Here is a 24,886-nt window from a genome sequence, read left to right as displayed (position 1 = left end):
TTCCTTGTCCCTGCCCCCATTCATTTGGGGATGCTCCTCAGCAGGGTTGCCGGTATTCCCCATGGGGGTTGGAGTTTATGCCTATGGGAGCAGAAGTCAGTTATTGATTTGGGGGGGGAGCTAGGGAATGCCTCTGGGCATGATGTCTCAACCTATGGCTCTTACAATCTTTCTGCCCCCTCTTCTGCAAAATTGCCAGAGCTGTGGTGGGTACTTCAGTGATGAGGTCTTATGAGCCTCTGGATCTCTACTTTGGTGTGTGTTGAGTATCCTTCAGTGTCTGTCTCCTACACCCTGGTGCTGATTATCAGGAACATCATAGAAGCAGCACTCTTGCTTGTCGCCCCATTCTTCTGTGGAGTCATTTGTGGCTTGGCTGAAGTGCAAGGGGTAGTTTATCTCCTGCATTCTCACTACCTTCTGAAAAACAACAGATTCTCCAATGTAGAATGAAGTTAATATAGTTTAAATGGCATAAGCCTTATTAATTTAGGGAGAATTTGATGTATGTAACCCCTCCTCCATCCAAAGACCAGTGAGCACTTGACACTGGAGAACATAATCATTGTCTCCACAGGATTCTGATCTGGTTCCCAATTCCAGATATGGATTCCCTTACACTGAGTGGGTCTCTTAGCCAATTAGAAAACCACTGGTTACCTGCTGAGGCTGTGTGCCACTATTGCACTGGCATTTACATTGTGTCAGGGTGTTTGCTTCTGACTAGCTTAGACCTTTGGTTGCTCAGACTGTTGTTGGCCATTTTCCCCCAGTAGCTCACGTAGCATTTACCAGCACTAGACAGGCTAGCTGACTGGGGATTGGCTTTCTTCTGAATTTCAGCCAGCTCTCTCCATGTTCCATATTTCAGCAGTATATGGTGTCTTCAGCAATAGGGCTTTAGCTTTTGCCTCAGGCAGGTGATCAAGTGCTTGGACAGAAAACTGTCTTGATTTGGGAACCTTGTAGGTCTCTCTGATCAACAGCTCAATGTGGGTAGCAAACAATCTCTGGTACTGGGAATTACAGGTTGGGGACAGAAAAAAAAAATCTTTTGAGCTTAGGCTTCATCCCACCCTCCTGGAGCCCTAATTTTCAGGTTGCTTCCTTCTTCTTCCTTTTGCGGGTTATATCTTTTAACTTATCTCCAAGGATAAAGGTTTCTATGGTATCAGCTCATTTTGGGTTTACTTTTATGTTTGTTTTCCTCCTCTACCCTTTCCCTCCCATCTCCCCAGACCTTTCCATCCTTATTTCTGGGCCTTGAGTTGCTTATCAAGAATGACAGCAACTTAAGCAGGTCAAGGTTAGGAACCACAGATAAGTGAAACCATGTAGCATTTGTCTTTCTGTGATTGTGTGACTACACTAGGTATGATGTGTTCAAAAGTCTGTCCATTTTTCTAGAAATTTCACTATCATTTATTCTTACTGCTGAGTAGAATTCCATTATATAAATGCACCATAATTTTATTATCCATTCATCTAATGATGGCTATCTGGGTTAATTCCAGTTCTTAGCTATAATGAGCAGCTATAAACTGGTTAAGCAAATGTCTCTGTTTTGATGCATGGAGCATTAAGAATAAATGCCCAATAAGAGAATAACTATGTTGGTTGATAGTTCTATGTTCATCCTTTTCAGGAACCTTCTAGTTGATTTTCATAGTGGTTGTACACATTTACATTCCCACCAACAGTGGATGAGGGTTCCTAGTTCCCCACATCCTCACCAACATTTGCCATTTTTTTTAATGGTTGCCATCCTTACTGGAGTATGGTGGAATCTCATGGTTGTTTTAATTTGCATTTTCCTAATGGCTAGGGTACAGGGTATCCTAGAATGGGTACCCAGGGCACTTCATTCAAGTAGGTAGAGCAAGGGACCTTCTGCAGCAGGCTGTCAGGGTCCAAGCAGCCCCAAGCCAGCCACAGGGGGACCTATGATAACCAGGAAGCTGGGAGAAACCCCAGGGATCAAGAATCTCCACACCCACTGCACACGACCTAAAATGCAGGGTATCCGGGAATCTGGTGAGACTTTTTAAAGAGGTTTTATTTTTATGACTTGCTGTGGTTTTCATTTCTAGTATTTTGTATTTGTTAAGTATTGTTATTTTGTTATTCATATCTGGTGTTGGTCTCCACATTTCATTAAGTTGATTTCCTGGGTTCTTGGGGGTTTTCTTTAGAAGTTTGTTTTCTTTTAATATATTTTTTATTTGCAAGCAGGGAGAAAGAGAGAGAGAGAAAAGAGAGACAAAGACAAACAGACAGAGAATGGATGCACCAGGATCTCTAGCTGCTGCAAACTCCAGATGCATGTGCCACTGACTTTATATGGGTACTAGGGAATGACCCAGATCATTAGGCTTTGCAAAAAAGCACCTTAATGGATCAGCCATCTCTCAACCCCCCTTTTTTATTGTTGTTATTGTTTGGCTTTTTTTTTTTTTCAAGGTAGGGTCTCACTGTAGCCCAGGCTGACCTGGAATTCACTTGGTAGTTTCAGGGTAGCCTCAAACTCACATAGCGATCCTCCTACCTTTGCTTCCTGAGTGCTGAGATTAAAGGCCTAAACCACCACTCTTGGATATCTTTTAGCCTATTTAAAATAATTCTTTTGAGGGCTTCTGGTCAAGATGACATCTGCCTAACTGCACCGCAACTCCCTATAAGGAGAGTCAAGGAATCAAGTGGTCACTGGGACTTTTAGGAGAGAGCAATCTCTAATAGATTGCCAGTGGGAGGATGCAGAGGGGCAAAAAAGGGAATCAACTGATTCCCACACTCTCGGGTAACCCACCAGTCCCCCAATCACCCCAAGCAGCCATCCTTACCAGAGATTCGGCCTCAGGCTACTCTTGCAGCAACTGCAGGCAAGGAGACCCAGGCCAGTAATTCCACCTGTGCCCCCAGGCACAAGCAATTTCTGGGATCCAAACCCTCCTCCTGCCTGGTCACAGACTCCCCGCCCCCTACCCCCTGGCGCCCCCCCCCCCCCGTGTCTTCAGACCCACCCTTCCCCTTCTGTCCCTCCCCACCCCTACCCCCCCCTGCCGCAACTTCGGAATGGCGCACTGTGCCCCATGCTCCCCTGGACATCCATCCTCTCTGGCCCCATCCCTGTCCCCAGAACGTCAGATCGGACCCACTCAGCTCTGCCCCCACGTGAATTCTGACTCGCTCCACTCTGCTCCACCCCCAACCAATGACTTCGGACCTGCCCTCAGCCCCTGCCCCCTTCAAATTCAAATCTGGTTGGATACACCATACTCTGCCCCCAAGCTAGTATTGACCCTCCCCCATTCCGCTCCTACGTGACATGACCCTGTGCCCCACACCCTGCCACCCTGACTTTGGAATATGAAATTGCTCACTCCACTCTGCCCCAACCCCCTTGACTTCCACCCTCCCCAGTGTCCCCACCCCCCTAGTCTTCCTTCCAACCACTCCACTTGGCCCTGCTCCCGCCCCCACGACATCAGATTCAACCACTCAACCTGACCCCTGCTCCCATGTGAATTCTGACCTCCTCCACTCTGCTCCATCCCCTGACAGGCTTAACTTCAAACCTGCTCTGTTCCACTCTGCTTGTCCCCCAACCTGCCCCCAGCGACTTCAGACCTGTGCTCCACCTACCCTGCCCCCAAGCGAGTCTTGACCCTCAAAGCTCTGTCCAGACCCCATACGACCATCCCCAAGCCCCACCTCCACCCCCACACCTGTCTCCAGCCTGCTCGAAGATGCACAACCCACCCTGCCCATCTGGACATCAGTCCAATTCTCCCTGCTCTCACACTGTAGTGGGCAGACAACAATAGAAATGAAAAAGTAGAAACTCAAATGCAAGTAAATCCAATAAGATCTCCCAGTCCTACCATGGAAGTCTCTAGCCAAAATATAGAAAAGGCAAGAGGATCAGAAATCCAAAATGAAGTTATGAAGCTATTGGAGAAGCTTGCACAAAAGCAACAAAGAACTGATAATCCATCACTAGACTAGACCTAATAGATAAAATAGGAGGGGTCCAAACACAGTAAATGGATACAAAGGAAAGTGAGAAAAAGAGAACCTAAAAACCCAGCTGGCTATGCTAAATGAAGACATAAAGAAATGCAAGGAAGGATTCCAATAAGCATTAAGAAAATCAGAAAATGATGTAAAAAGGGAACTTGACAGAGGGATGGAAACTATACACAGAAAAGTAGTAGAAAATGCAAACCTAATTGAACAAACCCAAAAATCCTTAAAGGCTGTCAAGTATAGAGTCAGCCATGTGGAGGATAGAAACTCAGACCTGGAAGACAAAACAGAAGAAAAAGTTCAAGAGTACCAAAGTTTCAATAAGTTCAAAAGTTTCTGTGAACAAAGCATGAGGCAAATGTGGGATACCCTCAAATGTTCTAACATTTGGATCATGGGAATAGCAGAGGGGAAGAAATTCAGACCAAAGACATGGAGAACTTATTCAACAAAATTATCAAAGAAAACATTCTCACTCTCTCAAAAGAAAGACCCATCAAGAAACAAGAAGCTAACAGAACTCCAAACAGACTGGACCAAGGGAGAAATTCTCCAAAATATACTGTCATTAAGACTCCAAACACTGACATCAAAGAGAAAGTCCTAAAAGCAGCTAGGGAAAAACAACACATCACATTGAAAGGTAACCCCATCAGAATCATTGCAGATTTCTCAGTGGAAACCCTGAAAGCCAGAAGGGCCTGGAATGGAACACTGCAAAGTCTAAGAACCTATGGCTTTCAACCCAAACTACTCTACCCAGGAAATGTTTCCCTCATAATAGATGGTGAAAGAAAAACCTTCCATAACAAACTCAACTTTACAACTATATTAATATAAAACAAAAACTTCAGAGAGTATTTCAGGAAATTCTCCACACAGAAGAATCAAAGAATCACCCTCAAGTACCTACAAGAAGCAGATCACAATAGCCTAACTCAGAGAAGGCACAAAAAAACCTCAAAATCCATGAAAACACCAAACCACATAAACCAACATAATATGACAGGGATAAAATAAAACCTCACAGTCATTACCCTAAATACCAATGGACATAATTCATCCGTCAAGAGACACAAACTAACAGGGTGGATCAGAAAATTAGACCACTCAGTCTGTTGTCTACACAAAACCCACTTTATCAATAAAGAAGACACCTCCTCAAGGTGAAAGGGAGGAAAATGATATTCCAAGCAAATGGGAATAAGAAACAAGTAGGCATAGCCATACTGATATCAGACAAAACAGACTTCAAACCAAAAATAATCAGAAGGCCACTTCCTACTGATCAAGGGAACAATCCAGCAAGAGGATACTATAATCATCAACCTTTTTGCACCAAACACAGATGCACCACAATTCATAAAACAAAACATACTTGACAATATAACAGAAATAACCACCAACACCATCATAATTGGGGGTCTTCAATACACCATTATCAGCAATAGATAGATCAACCAAATAGAAACTCAACAGGGAAGTGAGATAGCTCAACAAAACCACAGAACATTTAGACATAATGGTCATGTGTAGAACATCCACCCCAAATCCATGGAGTACACATTCTTTTAAGCAGCACATAGAACCTTCTCTAAAATAGATCATATACTGGGTCACAAAGCCTGCCTCCATATATGTAAGAAGAATGACATAATCCCCTGCATGATATCAGGTCATAATACATTGCTAGAAATTAACAACAAAACACCCACCAAAAATCCCATGAGCTCCTGGAAACTGAACAGCACACTTTTAAACAATAAGTGGGTAGGGGTTGAAATAAAAAAATGAAATAGAGAAATTTCTAGAAATGAATGACAATGAGAACACATCGTACCAAAATGCATAGGATACAATGAAAGTGGTCATCAGTGGAAAATTCATAGCACTAAATGCCTTCATAAGAAAGACAGAGAAATCCCAAATCAATAACCCAACCATCCACCCAGAGGCACTGGAAAAGCAAGAAAAATCCCACCCCAAAACCTCCAGATGTAAAGAGATAATTAAGATCAGAGCAGAAAATAATGAATTGGAAATTAAGAAAAGAATTAAGAAAATTGATGAAACAAAAAGTTGGTTCTTTGAAAAAATAAACATGATTGACAAACCCCTAGCCAATTTGATCAAGTGAGAAAAAAGAAGCTCTTCAAATTAACAAAATTAGAAATGAAAAGGGAGATATCACAACAGATATAAGTGAAATTGAGAGAATCATCAAGTCTTACTTCAAAAATCTCTACTCTACAAAATTGGGAACTATAGAGGAAATGGATAAATTCCTAGACACATACCATCTACCAAAGCTAAACTCAGAGCAAACTAATCTCCTAAACAAACCTATCACACCCATCAAAATTGAAAAGGTGATAAAACACCTCCCCCAAAAGAAGAGTGCAGGACCACATGGCTTCTCAGCTGAATTCCATCAAAACTTCATGGAAGAACTGAAATCAATCTTTCTCAAACTGTGCCACACAATTGGAAATAAAGGACAAGTCCCCAACTCCTTCTATGAAGCTGCTATCACCTTAATACCAAAACCAGACAGGGATGCCACAGCAAAAGAAAACTACAGGCCTATTTCCCTGATGAACTTAGATGCAAAGATCCTGAACAAAATCCTTGCAAGCTGAATTCAGCAGCACATCAAATCCATTATCCACCTTGACCAAGTGGGCTTCATCCCAGGAACAGAGGGGTGGTTCAACAAACAGAAATCTGTCAATGTAATACACCACATAAACAAGGCTAAACACAAAAACCACATGATCATTTCAATAGATGCAGGAAAGGCCTTTGACAAAATACATCACTTGATGATCAAAACATTGGAGAGAATCGGCATGGTCAGTTTATATCTTAATAAAATAAAGACTATATACAAAGCTCCAAAAGCCCAAATAATACTTAATGGAGACTGAAGAAATTCCCATTGAGATCAGGAACAAGACGGATGTCCACTCTCACCTCTCCTCTTTAATATAGTACTGGAAGTCCTAGTTTAAGCAATAAGACAGGAGAAAGAAATGAAGGGGATACATTTTGGAAAGGAAGAAGTCAAGTTAGCATTATTTGCAGACAACATGATTGCCAGGCTCCCCTGGCAGGTAGTGCTAAGGAAGGACCAGGCCCGCTGGTTCCTCCCAAGGGGTTGAGGAGGAGGATGAGTGTCAACAGCTCAGAACCTCTCCTAGTCACCGGAGAAAAACCACACTGAGACAGGAGTCTTGTCGAAGCAGGAACTGACTTTATTGTTACAAGTGGTTGCCTATATAATGTTGAGAATGAAGGTGGGGATCTCAGGAAAGGATGAGGTGTAAGAGCCAATAGCATATCATGCGTGCGGGAACTCTAACCTTTTTGCAGAAGTATTAGGCCAGAGGCAATTTGGCGCCTTGCTGAGCAGGCCAGAGACAAGTCACCAAACTTTAGCTAGGCTCAGGAAGTTCCACTAGGCCTCACATACGGGCATCTCAAGGCCAAACATCTCCCCCTTTTGTTTTTGTAGGCACAGTGGAAAACATGGCCCCTGTCTAAGGTTGTTCCCCTCTGGGGATCTTACCCATCACTGGGTACCATGTATCCAGCTAGTTGAGAATCCACTCCATGACCTGTCTTAAGTTGTCCCAGCCTGTCTGAGATCTTACCTGTCATTGGTCAGATGGAGGACGGAGGAGGGACACTCATATGATGACAGCCAGTCATATGAGGAGCTTAACTCATGAGTAGCGAGCCTATGATAACATATTTTGACCTGATGGAGTTTTATTGCCTCTAGCCATTGGTAAATAAATCGTGGAATCCTATTAATTACCCAAGGCCCAACAGTGAGGAGAAGGAGAAGGAGGGGCCCAAGTAGAGGGAGAATGTAGGGTAAGAAGTCATGTAAGCCCATGCACAGCAGGATGTCCTGGAGGTCCCGCTGCCTCCTCTCCAAGTCCTCTTAATTTTGTCCTGTACAATTCCCAATCTATTGGCATAAAAGCAGCATTTTTCCTATAAAAACAAGCATATGCCTCCCTTTTCAGCCATTAGTAGGTCTAGTCCCCTCCATTTTTTTCTAGCTTCCAAGAATGATATCTACATCTGGGATTAAGGTGGCTGGGGCACAAAGGCCCATCCAATTGGTGGGCAGAAAGTCATAGGCCATCCCGCCTCCACAAACATAAACCATTCCAGAAGTAGGGCAGCGTTGAGCACTGGGCTCAGTAGTTTTAAAAGTACAGAAGGTCGTGAGCCACTGGGGTTTTGTTCAGGAAGTCTTTCTCCATTCCTATATCATGGAAAGTACTTGCTAAATTTTCTTCCAGTAGTATTCGAGTTTCTGGTCTCAACCAATGGGATCATATGAAGCTGAAGAGTTTCTTTACAGACAAGCATATAATAAGCAAAGCCAATAGATTACCCACAGAATGGGAGAAAATATTTGTGGGTTATCCTAATCTCTAGAATCTACAAAGAACTTAAAATCTAAACAATAAGAAGACAAACACCCCACTCATAAAATGGGGCAAAGACATGAACAGGCAGTTCACAGAGGAAGAAATACAAATGGCAAACACACACTTAAGAAAATGTTCATCATCCTAATCATCAGAGAAATGCAAATTAAAACAACTATGAGATTACACCTTGTAGGGAGCTAATGCAGACGCCATTACAAGATGGCGCTGGCTTCCTGCCAGTCTTGAGGTAAAGAATTCCTTATTTAGGCAGTGCCTTGGCGCCAACCTCGCTTGAGGTTGCGCATGCGCTTGATGCACCTTGTCCCGAGCCTATCCCGTGGCTCCTGTGGGTGGGTGAGCCTATGGCAGCCAATCAGCAGGTGCCCCATAGTATTCTGCCCTATAAAAGCAGCTACACTCCTGCGCCCCTCGCCCCTCGCCATCAGCTTTCCTGTTAACCAAGAGGCTCTCCAGTAAAGTGTGATCAAGAAGGATCTTCATCTGGTGGTCGTTCTTCTCCTGCAGGACAGGGGGCTCGCCCCAAAGTGGTGCCGAAATCCCAGGACGCCGGGTGCTTTGTGGTCACCGGGCGAGGGGCCAAAGAGGATCCAGAACTTGACACACGGAGAGGAAGATGTCGGTAAGTCATCCCCAGTCATAATGCTTCTCCACTTAGACCCCTACCTGATCCTTGTTATTCTCATTCCTGTGTGGTTTATTGTCCTTGTTGTTTGCTGTGAGCGCAACATGGGCAACTCTCAGGGTGCGGACGTTGCGCCCGTTGACTTCGTCCAGCCAATAAAAGAACTGCTTAAGCAAAGGGACATTAATGTCTCCTCCGCAACAATAAAAAAGATTGTTAAAGATTTGGACGAGATTGCACCATGGTTTGCGGTGTCGGGGGACTTCTCTCTCCCTACTTGGGAGAAGCTAGGTAGAGACCTGGAAGCGGCAAAACAAGAGGACAGAATTGGTAAGGGTACATTGCTGTTCTGGTGGCTTATTCACTCCTGCTTGAGTAAGGGGAACCACATAGACATTATTAGAAAGGGACGGGAGGCTTTGGCAAGGCATCAGGATAGCCTTTCTGAGTCAGATCCAAATGGGGATTCACAGACTAGGCCTAGAAGAAAGGGAGAAATAAAAAAGGAAAAACAAGGACAAGACAAAGATAAAAGTTTACAAGATGAGCTCAAAGAAATAGGTGAAACTTATGATCGCCTGCCCCTTGAGGGGGGCAAAGGAGCCTTTGACAGGCTCTATCCTCCCATTGAGGAGCTTGCACATTTAAATGTACTTGACACAGATGAGGAGGCTAGCTCCGATTCTGCAGAGGAGGAAGAAGAAAAATTATTTAAAGGGGAAGAGGAAAGACTAAAGGAGGCCACCGCCTGTTATAAAAGGGAGCGATATAGGTCCCCGCCTAGGCGCACTCTGCTGACAAAGGGGCCTAAAGGCCAAGGGTGTGGTCCTTTACAGTCGATAGAGCCTTCCGCACCCCCACCCTATAACTCCCCTGGGGACACATGCCGCTTCATTAAAACAAAAACCTGGTCGCGGCTGGCCTCCGCTTTTCCCGTTTTTGAGGACCCAGTAACTCAACAAAGGAGACATGAACCAGTTCCCTATAAACAACTAAAGGATTTGGTTCAGGCTGTCAAGGATTTTGGACCAGGTCCAGATTATTCCGTTGCGCTGTTGCGCAGGATCATTACAGCTCCTTTGACTCCTACAGATTGGACAGAGTTGGCAAAGGCTTGTCTTTCAAAAGGCCAGTTCCTTGAGTGGAAATCTTTGGTTACAGATAATGCTCAGACACAGGCTAGAGCCCTATTTTGTCCTTTGTTGAAAATAATCTGGTTTACTTTCCTAAAATCACTGTTCAGGAGCCTATTACATCAGCCCCTGCCATCTTTACTGATGGTTCAAAGTCTGGTTGTGGGGCCTACTTGGTACAGGGCTCGGAGCCTATAGTAAGACTGTTTAGACCCAATTCCCCTCAAATTGTTGAATGCCTAATTGTTTTGGAGGTCTTTCAGACATTCTCTACTTCTTTTAACTTGTTCACGGATTCCCTATATGTAGCTAATGCGGTTGCTGGCCTAGAGATTGCCACTTCGGTTCGCTCTACTAGTCTAGTGTCTAATATTCTTTTACAACTTCAGTCTTTAATTTTGCAGCGAACTTGCCCTTTCTATGTAACTCATATTCGGGCACATTCACTACTGCCTGGCCCCTTATCACAGGCTAATGACCTCGTGGACCAGGCCACTAGGCTCGCCATGATTTCTCTGGAAGATACAAAAGCTTCAGCTACTGAATTCCATAGACTATATCATGTTCCTGCAAACACCTTGAGAAAGAAATTTTCTATTTCCAGAAATGAAGCACGAGACATTGTAAAATCTTGTCGGTCTTGTGTCACCTTTTTGCCCTCCCCACATGTGGGCGTTAACCCCCGGGGCTTACGTCCTGGAGACCTTTGGCAAATGGATGTGACACATCTTCCAGAGTTTGGAAGATTAAAATACCTACATGTCTCAGTGGACACTTGTTCAGGCGTTATTTTTGCCTCTCCATTGGCAGGTGAAAAGGTGTCTCATGTCAAGACTCATTGTTTGGAGGCCTGGGCTGCTTGGGGAAAGCCACGCCATTTAAAAACTGATAATGGCCCAGCATGCACATCTACTGGTTTCCGAGCCTTCTGCGCACAAATGCAGGTCGCTCATACCACTGGCCTTCCTTACAACCCACAAGGTCAAGGTATAGTAGAAAGAGCAAATAAAAGTTTGAAAGCTCTCTTATTTAAACAAAAAAGGGGGATAGCAGAAAATGTGACCCCCAAGGAGAGAGTTTCCTTAGCCCTTTTTACCCTTAATTTTTAAATTTTAGACAACAATGATAAATCTGCAGCTGACAGGCACAGTCAACATAGGGTCCAGTCATCTAGTAAGATGGTGATGTGGAAGGATGTCTTAGATAATAAATGGGAAGGACTGGATCTTGTTGTAATAAGATCCAGGGGAGCTGTTTGTGTTTTTCCACAGGAACAGGATTCCCCTCATTGGGTTCCAGCCCGGCTGGTGAGGACAGTCAAGCGATCTCCGGAGGAGGGTCCAGAAGACAGTAAGGTCCATCAGGGCGGAGATGATAAAGGTCTTGTGGATAATCTTCCTCCTGTGCCTGGAATCCATTAAAGGAGAGCCATGTTGGGGTATTCTGTCAACCTTTCCCAAACCTATGCCAGTGCTCCATTCTGCCACGGTCTTCCCTCGCTTCTTTACAACTCCATTTTCAAAGTGGATTTTATGTGGGACAAATGGAAGCTGCACAGACTTTACACACTTTGTACTGTTACAAGGAGGACTTGTAGCTTGCAATAATGTGTCCGGGACCCTCCATACAGAGAATCAAGTGGAAGAGGAAGAGACACAAGATGAAGGGGCGTTTTGGAAGCGCCTCAGTACATCTGGGGGTGTTAATGACATTGGACATGGCTGTGGGAGGAATACTTCCTTTGCCCCTGCGCTGGCGTGTGTTCATCCACCGTTTCTGTTCGTTCTTAGTAACTTCTCTTTCAGTATTTGTACCAATGCTTCCTGTTACTTGTCTCAATGCTGGAATACCAAGGTATTCAAGAATGCTATGGTCCTTAGGGTGCCCCGGTGGGTCCCCGTGCCTGTAGAGGCCCCCAGCACGCTATCGCTATTCAGACAAAAAAGAGATTTTGGTATCACGGCAGCAGTGATAGCGGCTGTGGCCGCAATAGCAGCTGCTGCCACAGCAGCCAGTGTGGCCATGGCCACTTTGGTACAGACTGCTGAAACTTTGAATAGTTTGGCCTCCTCCACTACCGTGGCCCTGGAGACTCAGAGAGCCCTAAATTCCCATCTAAAGAGTGTTCTCTTATTTTAAGGAATGGGTAGGAGTGGGAATGTTCCTGGTGTGCTGCCTGGGAGGATGCGTGCTTTGCCTCTGGTTGATTTGCCGCCTGCGAACCCAGACCAAGAGAGACAAGATGGTCATTTCTCAAGTGTTCGCTGCCTTGGAAAGTGGTTCCTCCCCCCAAATTTGGCTGTCAGCTTTAAAAGGCAAATAACTCCCCTGGCCCTTGCACCCTCAGGGTCTCAGAGTACCCATTGCACGAGGATGGGCAGGGATCTGGTAGCTTTCACTTGACCGCCGCCTTTGCACTCTCAGGGGATCTGTCCCATTGCACTGAGGAAGGGGAGGTTGAACTTCTTCCCTTGATCGGTCAACACATCATGAGGTGCGGACCTGATTGGGAAGGTGGCTATTTTTCCTGAGCTATGCCATAAGTTAATAAAAAAGGGGGAACTGTAGGGAGCTAATGCAGACGCCATTACAAGATGGCGCTGGCTTCCTGCCAGTCTTGAGGTAAACAATTCCTTATTTAGGCAGCACCTTGGAGCCAACCTCGCTTGAGGTTGCGCATGCGCTTGACGCACCTTGTCCCGAGCCTATCCCGTGGCTCCTGTGGGCGGGTGAGCCTATGGCAGCCAATCAGCAGGTGCCCCGTAGTATTCTGCCCTATAAAAGCAGCTACACTCCTGTGCCCCTCGCCCCTCGCCATCAGCTTTCCTGTTAACCAAGAGGCTCTCCAATAAAGTGTGATCAAGAAGGATCTTCGTCTGGTGGTCGTTCTTCTCCTGCAGGACAGGGGGCTCGCCCCACCACCTTACCCCCATAAGGATAGCAAACATCAAAATATCAAATGAAAATAAATGCTGGTGAGGATGTGGAGAAGCAGGAACACTCATTCACTGTTGGTGGGAATGTAGGATGGTACAACCACTTTGGAAAGCAATATGGAGACTACTGAAAAAGCTGACTATAGAGATACCAACAGACCCAGTTATACCCTTACTGGGCATCTACCCTAAAACCTTCAAACCACAGGCCAGAGAGATTTGCTCAACCATGTTTGTAGTGGCTCAATTCGTAATAGCTAAAAGCTAGAATCAACCCAGATGTCCATCACTAGAAGAATGGATAACTAAGATGTGGGATATCTATACAATGGAATTCTATACAGCAGTAAGAAAAAATGACACAAAGAAATTTGAGGAAAAAATGGTTGAACCTGGAACAGATCATTCTCGGTGAACTTACACAATCACAGAAAAAAAATCGACACATAGTCTCACTCATCTACAACACCTAACCTGAATCTACCCAAGATACTTTATATACACAGCAAGCATCTCCTTGACTAGACACTAGGATGGATGGGGAGGGAGGGGAGGGCATAGAATGGGTGGGAAACACTAATCAGGACCTATACAGCAATGGTACCATAAAATTCTACTTCCTAAAAGGCAGACCAAATGGCTGAACCTTCACTAGACCCTTACAGGAAACACCTGAACCACAAGACACTGGAGTGGGTAGGATCAAATCTAACCTAAATCTTCTACATCTTCCCTCCCTCTCTCTCCCATTCTCCCCTCTATCTCTATCCTCTCTAACACTTGTATATTAGTTATTTTTTTCCTCATTTTCTTAGTTGGCACTGACCTGTAACCCCCACTACCAACTTGGGGCTATCATCCACAATGAGCTTTTGATCAGAGAAACCTACAAGGTTTCCTAAAAGAATGACAGACTTCTGTCAGAGTACTTGATGACCCACCAAAGGCCAGTGGTAAGACCCTATTGCTGAAGACTCCATACGCAACTGACATGTAAAATGGAACGGCATGGCTGGAAGCCAGGAGAGAGTCAGTCCCCAGACAGTCAGCGTGTCTAGTGCCAGAAGGTGCTACATGGGCGACTGGGGGAAATAACCAATATCTATCCAAGCAACTCATGGTCTAACCTACTTAGCAACAAATAACCTGGTGTGATGCCCACACAAGTGCAATAGTAGCACACAGCCATGGTGGGGAACCAACTGCTCTTGATTTGGCTAACTGATCCCCTCAGTCATATGAGACTCATAGCTGGAGCTGGTAAACAAGTCAGAACCATATCCAAACATAATCCCACTCTCCAATATCAAGCTACCATCAATCATGGGGTACAAGAGGGCCTACACCTATTAAACTCTCTAATAAAAAAGTAAGTGTTATCTCCATTTTCTGGGTGCTAACTTATTCTCCATTGGAGAATCTGCTTCTCTTTTTCAGATAGATGCAGATCCTAAGGAGAGAGCTGCCCCATCATACCTCAAAAGGGGCCCAACTGAAACTAAGGAAAATTGGCGAAACAAGCAAGGGTGCTGTTTCCCTTTACCAGATACCAGCACAAAGGGGAAGGAGACCAACACAGAGAAAAATCAACTCCTACCAAACCAAAGAGCCAGAGCCTCAGAGGCCCCCAACACCTCAGCACTGAAGCAGACCAAAAATGAACCCAACATGGCTCAGGGAAATTTTGCAGAAGAGGGGGCAGAAGGAATGTCAGAGTCACATGTTGGGTCATGATATGCAGAGACATTTATCATACCAATAACTGTGGGCTAACTCCACAATGCACAACCCATTTACATCAATAAAGAGGGGCCATTGGGAGTGGGTAGGTCATGGATGAGCCTAAACAATGGTACCAAACTGCCTGTATTTGCTGAAAAGAAAACTAATAAATTTTTTTTTAAAAAGATAAAAGTACAGAGGAAGGACGAATGTACCCCACATCTATACTGGAATTAGTAGGGGAAGGCGGGGCCCAAATGCAAGTTCCAGAGGAATATTGGATAAAACAGGATGGGGATGGGGAAGGTCCTATGGGCAAGTGTACTGCAAGCAGCTGGGGAGGCCCAGATTGGAGGCAAAGCCAGCAATCCTCCTCAAGGGAGGGAATTGTTTGGTTTACCAGGGTGAAGATCATTTTAGGAACAGTCCTCAGGGGTGGGACACTCCCTGGAGAAGTGATTGTCAGTGTCCCCTTCTTGGGACAAATATTTTAGGCCTCTCGCTGGTACCCAAATGGGTCTTTTCTCATCTTGAGGGAAGACACACATCCAAACCCTCTCCAGGCCACAGTCAATGAGTCCCTCCATCTTACCCAGATAGAACTATAGGTAACAGATGAGGACCAATGATTTTGGAAAAGGGATAATTGTTTATCTTCTTTAGAAAAATTTAAAATATTTAGGGTAAATAATGCCTTTTTTAGTGGGTCATGTGGGGGTAAGGATTCCCTCTTTTGTTTTTGTCATTGAGACTTGAGAGTCTGCTTATCCTATCTTTCTCAGGAGCTACTTTAAAGCTGTGAGTATGAAGGATAGTTAGACATTGGTGGGTAAGGTCCTGGAGTGTGGAGGAATCTAGGCACCCAAGAATAATATCATCCATGTAAATATAAAACATGGTATTGGGGAGATTGAGAAGAGAAGAGAAAATGGATTACAGGTAATATTGACAAATGGGTGGGCTATTAGCCATGCCCTGAGGTAAGACTAGTCCATTCAAATCTCTTATCTGGGCCATTAACAGCAGGTTCAGAAAATGAAAATTTTTCCATGCCTCCTGGATGGAGAGGGATAGAGAAGAAGCAATCTTTAATGTCAATGATAGTAATATGGTATATATTGGGTATAGCTGGGATCCATGGGAGTCCCCTCTGGGGGGTTCCAAAGGGGATCATGCATTCATTGATCTACCTTAAATCATGTAAAAATCTCCAGGACCCATTAGGCTTTTTTATGACAAAGACAGGAGAGTTCCAGGGACTAGTGGAGGGATGGATATGTCCAGCCTCCAACTGTTGATCAATAAGTATGTGGAGTTGGTGTAACTTAGAAGAAGGAAGAGGCCACTGCTCAACCCATATAGGATCCCCTGGTCTCCACTGGATTTTAAACAGGGGGAGGGGGGGCAGGGGCTGGGCAGTGGCCCTTAGAATTGGGGGTGTTCATTGGAATACTTTTGTCTGAGTTGCTCAAAGTAAGGGTCATCTCTATAATTGGGATGACATTTCCTTCCTTACTCAAACTGTTGTTGATATTATTTTTTATCTTAACAAATCATTATAAAAGGCCTTATGGTCAGTAGTGATGAAAGCCTCGGCATCTCTAAGGATGTCTTGCCCCAGTAAGTTAGCAATGAGCCCAGTCACCATTAGAGGGCGGATTTCTCCCCTGTCCCCACCTGGGTCAGTCCAAGGGAGCCACGTGGCAGTCTCCCAGGAAGTGGACTGCCTGACAACTCCCAGTAGGGGAGAGCTGGGCAGAAGCTGCCAGGAGGGGAGCACTTCCTCCTTTCTCAGGACCATTTGGTCTGCTCCAGTGTCAATAAGAAGTTTGAGTCTTTTATTACCAATCTTTAAAATAACTTTGGGTCTAAGGCCAGGGACCAGAGGGACAGTCCAATGGGCTTTGATGGTCTCTTCCCCCTTATTTAACAGGGCTGGGGGAACCCCAGGAGGAGTTTAAAGGCTTTCCCTGTATGTCAAACTTTGACCGACACTCCCTAGCCCAATGAAACCCCTTCTTGCATTTAGGGCAGCTGGTGCAAGGGGCGTTGGTCATCCCCCCAAAGGGCAGGGGAGGCTTTGTCTTGTTGGGGCACTCTTTTCTAAAGTGGCCCTTGTCCCTGCACCCGAAACATGTTGACTTTTTAGGATTTAACTGTAATGTGCAGATCGTAGTGGCCAAATCTCTCTGTTTATTTTCCTGAAGGGTGGCAGCCATGGCCCTAGCCTGATGGGAGATAGTGCCAACGTCCTTGGTGGCTATAATCCATCTACTCATGGAGTTGTCCTTGAGACCCACACAGGTGAGGTGGCGATTGGCCATCATCCCTTCCCAGACCAACATTTTAGTAAACTGGTCCCGTAATGCCTCTGAGGTAAATTTTCTTTGGAAACTTTTTTCCACCTTATCTATAAATGTAGCCAAGTCGTCAGATGGTTTTTGATTAATACCCATAAGGGGGGGGGTTCAGAGGGTCCCTCATCAAGCCTTTTCCATGCTTCCAAGCCCAGTGTACTGACCTGGTCCCTATATGGGTCAGGTATAGCTACCTGTTGAGTGCCTGTAGCATATTGATCAGAGGTACTGGAGAGCATCCCAAAAATTATTGGCACTGGAGGATGTTGTCTTTGGTTTTGTTCTGCCTGTGTATGGCACTCATCTTTAAAAAAGGCACACCAGTTAATGTATAGGGGACCCGACAAGACAGCCCTTACTAGATTTTTCCAATCTTGGGTTGTACAAGGTTGATGGGCAAGTCCCTGTAACAGGGTCTCAGCCCAAGGAGAGTTAGGTCCATCCTCTGAGACTGCCTTTCTAAGCTCCTTAAGGTCCTGAGCTTCCCACAGATATCAGGCAGCAGGGAGATTGTCCCTAGGATTTAGATTGATGGGGAATAAAAAAGTAGCTTTATTTTCTGGTGGCTTGGCAGCCAAATATGAAGGAGGGGCCAAAGAGGTCCAGAAAGGGTTAGTTGATGGAGGAAGTGGAAGAGGTCCCCCGGAAGGCCAGGGAGCACTCTCAAAGAGATCGAGTGAGGAGTATAAAGATGTACCCTTTTCTAGGGTTTTTAAAGCTGTATCTCCAGGAGGAGTAGCCGGATCAGGATGTATATTATCTTTTTCCTCTGTCTTTTGTTTATGTTTGGTTGGCTTTGGAGGGAAGCAGTCCTTGAGGGCTGAGATCATAGGGAGGACACCTAAGGGGGGTATTTGACCCTTCTCCACATGTGCCCAACAAACAAGGGCCTCTACCCTATCCCAAGTGTCCCAATCAAAGAGATTTCCTTCTGGCAGCCATGGCACCAGCTTAAGAAGGCAATCCCAGGTCTGTCAATCCTGATTATCAGCCAAATCAAGCCCTCTACTCTTTAGGAGTGCCCTGAGAGATTCTAAGGCAGGATTGAATGAGGTAGACTGTCCCATATTATAAAGTTGAGAGAGAAATGTCCATAAAATTAGGGCAATAGCAACCCACATACACACGAGTACAACACAAACACAAGGATCCAAAAGATAGGTAAACATGCTGTACAAAAGCCGCAAATGCAGCTTGCCAGAGAACCAAAAGTGAAAGAAAAGAGAAAGAGAATGAAGAGATGTTGTTATAGAAGCAAATTTTAGCACATTAAATATGAAGACTGCCTCATAACTTATGAGGGTACACTCGCCCACACACCGATTGACCTTCTCAATGAATGCCTCTCAGGGGCACTAGTCTGCTGGGTTCCTGTAGCCCCATGTTGGGTGCCAAATGCAGGGCTCTCCCAGCAGGTAGTGCTGAAGAAGGACCAGGCCCCCACTGGTTCCTCCCAAGGGGTTGAGGAGGAAGATGAGTGTCGATGACTCAGAACCTCTCCTAATCACCGGAGAAAAACCACACTGAGTTGGGAGTCTTGTCAAAGCAGGAACTTGCTTATTGTCACAGGCAGTTGCCCATATAATGTGGAGAATGAACGTGGGGACCTCAGGAAAAGATGAGGTGTAAGGGCCAATAGCATATTTTGACTTTTGAAATGATTGGTTCTAAGCGTGCGGGAACTCTAACCTTTTTGCAGAAGTAGCAGGCCAGAGGCAATTTGGCACCCTGCTGAGTCCTAGCTGGCCAGAGACAGGTTGCCAAACTTTAGCTAGGCTCAGGAAGTTCCACTAGGCCTCATGTCTGGGCCTCTCAAGGCCCAACGCATGATTCTATCTATAAGAGATCCAAGAGACCCCATTCCAAACTCTTAAAGGTGATAAACGCCTTCAGCAAAGTAACAGGATACAAAAGCAATGCACAAAAATCAGTAACATTTCTATATACAAATGACAAAGATGCAGAGAAAGAAATAAGTGACATTAATCCAGTGTTCAAGAACAACAACAACAAAAACCTTGGAATAATATTAACCAAGGAAGTGAAATATCTATACAATGAAAACATAAAAACACTCAAAAAAAAAAAAAAAGAGAGAGAAGAAAAGAAGTTGAGGAGGACTTAAGAAAATGGAAAGACCTCTCATGCTCCTGGACAGATAGAATTAACATTGTGAAAATGGCAATCCTTCCAAAGGCAATCTACAGATTTAATGCAATTCCCATCAAAATCCCAACATTGTTCTTCACAGAGATAGGAAAATTGATCTCAAAATTCATAGAGAAAAGCATAAGGCCTCAGATATCCAAGCATATCCTCAGCAAAAGAAACACCTCTTGCGGCATCACCATACCCAATCTAAAGCTATATTATAAAACCACAGTAATGAAAATAGCACAGTACTGGCATCAAAACAGGAGTACAGACCAATGGAATAGAATTGAGGACCCAGATTTTGGGTCAAGTAACTACAGCTACTTGATATTCAACAAATGCCCTAACAATATAGGTTGGAAAAAAGAAAGTATCTTCAACAAATGGTGCTGGACAAACTGGATAACCATATGCAGGAAATTGAAACTTGATCCACACATCTCGCCATGTACAACAATCAAGTCAAACTGGGTCAAAGGCCACAATATAACACCAGAAACTCGGCTAGTACTGGAGAAAAAGTTAGGAGGAACATTCCATGACTTAGGAATGGGAAAAGACTTCCTGAACAAAACCCCAGTAGCACAGAATGTTAAACAATCACTCAACCAATGGGACCTTATGAAACTGAAAAGTTTCTTCAAATACAAACATAAAGCAGAGCCAATAGATTACCCAAAGAATGGGAAAAAATATTTGCTGAATATCCAACTAACAGAGGCCAAATTTCTAGAATCTACAAAGAACTCAAAACCCTAAACAATAAAAAGTCAAACAACCACTCACAAAATGGGGCAAGGAACTGGACAGGCAGTTCAGAGGAAGAAATACAAATGGCAAACACACACCTAAGGAAATGTTCATCAGGGAAATGAAAATTAAAACTAGTATGAGATTCTACCTTACCGCAGTAATGTAGCAAAGATCAAAAAATCAAATGCAAACAAATGCTGGCAAGGATGTGGAGAAATAGGAACACTCATCCATTGTTGGTGGGAATGTAAGATGGTACAACCACTTTGGAAAGCAATGTGGAGACTCCTAAAGAAACTGACTATAGAGTTACCAACAGACCCAGTTATTTCCTTACTGGGCATGTCACTTAAAATCTCTACAGTTCATCTCAGAGAGATTTACTCAACCATGTTTATAGCTGCTCAATTTGTAACAGCTAAGAGCTGGAATTAACACAGATGTCCATCATTAGACAAATGGGTAACTAAAATGTGGTATATCTACACAATGGAATTCTACACAGCAGTAAGGAAAAATGACACAATGAAATTTGAAGAAAAATGGTTGAACCTGGAACAGTTTATTCTCAGTGAACTCACCCAGTCACAGAAAGATAATCACTGCATAGTCTCATTCATCTACAGCTCCTAACCTGAATCTACCCAAGTTGCCAACATACCTACCAAGCATCTCGAGGACTGGACAATAAGGAGGTTGGGGAGGGAGGAGAGGGTAAAGAAGGGAGGGGAAGGGACACAAAACTAGACCCAAAAAGCATTGTTACCATAAAATTCTACATCCTAAAGACAGGCCAAATGGTTGGACCTCCACCTGGACCTTAGAGAGAACACTGGACTCACAAGGCCCTGTCCATTATCTCTTCCTATTTATTTTTTATTTTATTTATTTTAATTTTTGTTCATTTTTATTTATTTATTTGAGAGTGACAGAGAAAGAGGCAGATAGATAGAGAGAGAGAGAAAGAGAGAGAGAGAGAGAGAGAGAGAGAGAGAGAGAGAGAGAATGAATGGGCATTCCAGGGCCTCTAGCCACTGAAAATGAACTCCAGATGCATGCACCCTTGTGCATCTGGCTAATGTGGACTCTGGGGAATTGAGCCTTGAACTGGGGTCCTTAGGCTTCACAGGCAAGCGCTTAACCACTAATCCATCTCTCTAGCCCTATCTCCTCCTATTTCTGCCTCTCTCTCTCTCTCTTCTGTCTCATCTCTCCATCTCCTTTATATCATTTATCCTGTTCTTCCTTCTCTTCTTGGGTGCTGACCTATAACTCCCAGTACCAGCAGGTAGCTATCATCCACAATGAGCTTTTGATTACAGAGACCTACAAAGTTTCCCAAGAGAAGACATATTTATGTCAGAGCACTTGAGGACCCACCATGTGCTAGTGGTAAGACCCTACTGTTGAAGACACTACTGTTGGTGTGTATCATGGAGTGACATGGCTGGAAGTTGGAAGAGAGTCAGTCCCCAGTTAGTGCATCTAGTATCAGATGGAACTACATGAGTGACTGAGGGGTAAAGACTAATATCTGCCCAAGCTACATATGGTCTCATCTATTTAGCAGCAAACAACCTGATATGATGCTCATACAAGTGCAATAGTGGTGCATAGCCATGGTAGGAAACCAACTGTTCTTGATTTGGCTAACTGGTCTGTCAGTGGAATGAAACCCATAGCTAGAGCTGGGAAACAAGCCAGAACCATATCCAAAACTGAACCCATTCTCCACTAAACTCTCTCTAAAAAACAATGCTTATCACATTTACTTGGTGATAACTTTACTCTCCATTGGAGAATCTGCTTCTCTTTTTCAGATAGACACAGATCTTAAGGAGAAAATCACCCCATCATACCTCAAAAGGGCCCCAGCTAAAACTAAGAATAATTGGGGAAACATGCAAGAATTCTGTTTTCTTGGTGAACTGGGAACCAGCACAACAGTGAAGGAGATAGAGAGTACAATCAACCCTTACCAAACCAGATATCCAGAGACACAGAGGCACCCAAGATTTCAGCACAAAAGCAGACCCAATATGAATCCATCATGGTTCAGGGAAATTTGTGGAAGAGGGGATGGAAAGAATGTCAGAGCCACACATTGGGTCATGACACGCAGAGACATTTCCTTCTACCCCCAAATAAGGGCTAACCACACAATGCACAATCCATATACCCCAAGAAGGAAGATCCCTGTGGAGGGGGGGGAGGACAGGGAGGAGGCTAACAATGGTAACAACTTGGCTGTATTCACTGACTACAAAATTTTTTTAAAATCAACCTTAGGATTGTACAGTGTTTGATAAATGATTGAAAACCATATGAGAATGAAAATTATGTTAAATAAAAATTAAATGAAAAAAAATTAATTCTTTTAGGTTAAAGAGATGATTCAGTGGTGAAAGGTGCTTTCTTGCAAAGCCAAAGGCCTGGGTGTGTTTTCCCAGTACTAATGTAAAGTCAGATGCACAAAGTGATGCATGCATCTAGATATTGTTTGCAGTGGGAGGAAGCCCCAACACATTCATTCTCTCTTTATCACTCTCATTTTCTTTCTCAAATAAATAAATATTTAAAAGTCATTCTTTTGAATTCTTTGTCTGGAATTTCATCTAATTCAGTCTCACTGCAGGTCATATTATTTTTGATATATTGACCAGTTAAGATGGATAACTAGATGCCATGCTAAATAAATCTGGGGGCTTGGAAGAGGCAATAAATTGCACAATGCATATGTCTACTGAAAAGTGAAGTTGAGCTGGGCATAGTGGCTCATACCTTTAGTCCCAACACTTGGGAGGCAGAGGTAGGTGGAGCTCTGTGAGTTGGAGGCCACCCTGAGATAGTGATTTCCAGTTCAGCCTGGACCAGAGTGAAACCCTACCTTGAGAGAAAGAAAGAAAGAAAGAAAGAAAGAAAGAAAGAAAGAAAGAAAGAAAGAAAGAAAGAAAGAAAGAAAGAGAGAGAGAGAGAGAGAGAGAGAGAGAGAGAGAGGGAGGGAGGGAGGGAGGAAGGAAGGAAAGAAGGAAAGAAGGAGGTAGGGAGGGAGGGAAGAAGAAAGGAAGGAAAGAAAGAGAAAGAAAGAAGAATAAAGAGAGAAAGAAAGAAAAGTGAGATTTCATAAGGAATTTTCCACCCAGGTGAGGCCCTGACAGAGAAGTAGAGGGAGCTAGGAGATTCCAGCAATCACACAATCAGTGAGGATCAGGTTCAACTTAAAGGCCACTGGGAAGAGCTTCTCACTAGGCCCTACCTGAGCCAGTGAGAGGACAACTCCAGAAAGGAATTCTCCCACTCACACCAGCCTTGGAAAATCAAAAATCCTGAAGAAGATAACAGGGACCATCTGAACAGCTCTAGAATAACTTCAAACAACTTTATAACCTCTCCTCCTCCAACCTTCAGCTCAGGAAACCACTGGAGATCTTAGGACTCCTTGGGATTGGAGCCACATAGTATAAAGCACAGCTGATCTGAAGAACAAACCCATTTAATCAGCTGATCTAAGCCCACAATGCACTAAAGAAGAAACTGGCCTCACACTTAATTAGACAGAAAGCCACCCTAAAATGTAACAGAGCTTTTTTACACTGGGACTTATATACTCACTATATAAACCTACACTAGAAGTGCTAAGAATCCCCCAGAGAAAAAAATTTCAAAACCTAGCCCACTAACACAAAAGTACTGCTGTGTTAGATCTGATTGATATCCTTTAGTTTACTTTGACATTTTATTTTTTTAAATATTTTATTTACCTATTTATTTATTTATTTATTTATTTATTTATTTTATTGGAGAAAGAGAGAGAGAATGGACGTGCCAGGGCCTCCAGCCACCGCAAATGAATACCAGATGCATGCGCCACCATGTGCATCTGGCTAACGTGGGTCCTGGAGAATCAAACCAGGATCCTTTGGCTTTGCAGGCAAATGCCTTAACCACTAAGCCATCTCTCCAGCCCTACTTTGTCATTTTTAAAATAAGTTGTGTTTTGGGGTTAACTTTTGTCACTTTTAGTATTTCCTAGTTTATAGTGCCTGTTTTTGTTGTTTTTTCTTTCTTGGGGACAGTACTCTGGCCTTGGCTGACCTAGATCCCATCGCAGCCCAGCAATCTCAGTCTTCCCACTGATGGGATTAAGGGCATGAGTAACCATTCCCACCCAGTTTAGAGTCTTTAAATTTATTAGTTTATCTGCTTTTAATGAACCTTCCTGCATAAATACTCCCTGTTAGTTTTGTTTGCCTTTCTATATTGCTCAGTTGGATTTTAGGTTCATTCTATTCCTTTCTCCACCTAGCCTATTATTGGAATTTTTCTACTACTCTTCCAAAGCACTTGTTAACTATGCTTCTATTTCCAAACTCTTTCCCACATTCTCTCCACCTTATTTCTTCTACTTTACTTTTCATAATTGCAACCTTTCATAGCCTCAACATCCTCTGAAATCTGTAGAAATTAACAGTGCTCCAACTTCCCTCTCCTAGACACTTGCGCCACCACCATCTTCTTCAAACCCACCCTATACTGCTCCCACTTCTAAGTAGCTAAAACTTTAGTAGCCTTGTTCATTTACCATCTGTAATTATTGGCATCAAAAGAAACATTGTTGCTAATTTGCTACTATGGCATTTACATAGCAGGTGTATTCAACAGCTTGAGTCAGTGCTGTCCCAAGTGACTCAACTTGGGTCACTCCTAGAAG

At 43.9% G+C, this 24,886-nt stretch overlaps 1 pseudogene; it reads left to right on the top strand.

The window, feature by feature from the left end:
• Positions 1-9,224: 9,224 nt before the first annotated feature.
• Positions 9,225-24,886, top strand: part of LOC101604948 — a 33,353-nt pseudogene continuing 17,691 nt past the window's right edge.

Source organism: Jaculus jaculus, chromosome 10 (assembly GCF_020740685.1).
Source record: "Jaculus jaculus isolate mJacJac1 chromosome 10, mJacJac1.mat.Y.cur, whole genome shotgun sequence".
Lineage (NCBI taxonomy): Eukaryota > Metazoa > Chordata > Mammalia > Rodentia > Dipodidae > Jaculus > Jaculus jaculus.
Note: the sequence above shows the minus strand (reverse complement) of the source record. Positions and strands in the feature narration are given on the sequence as shown.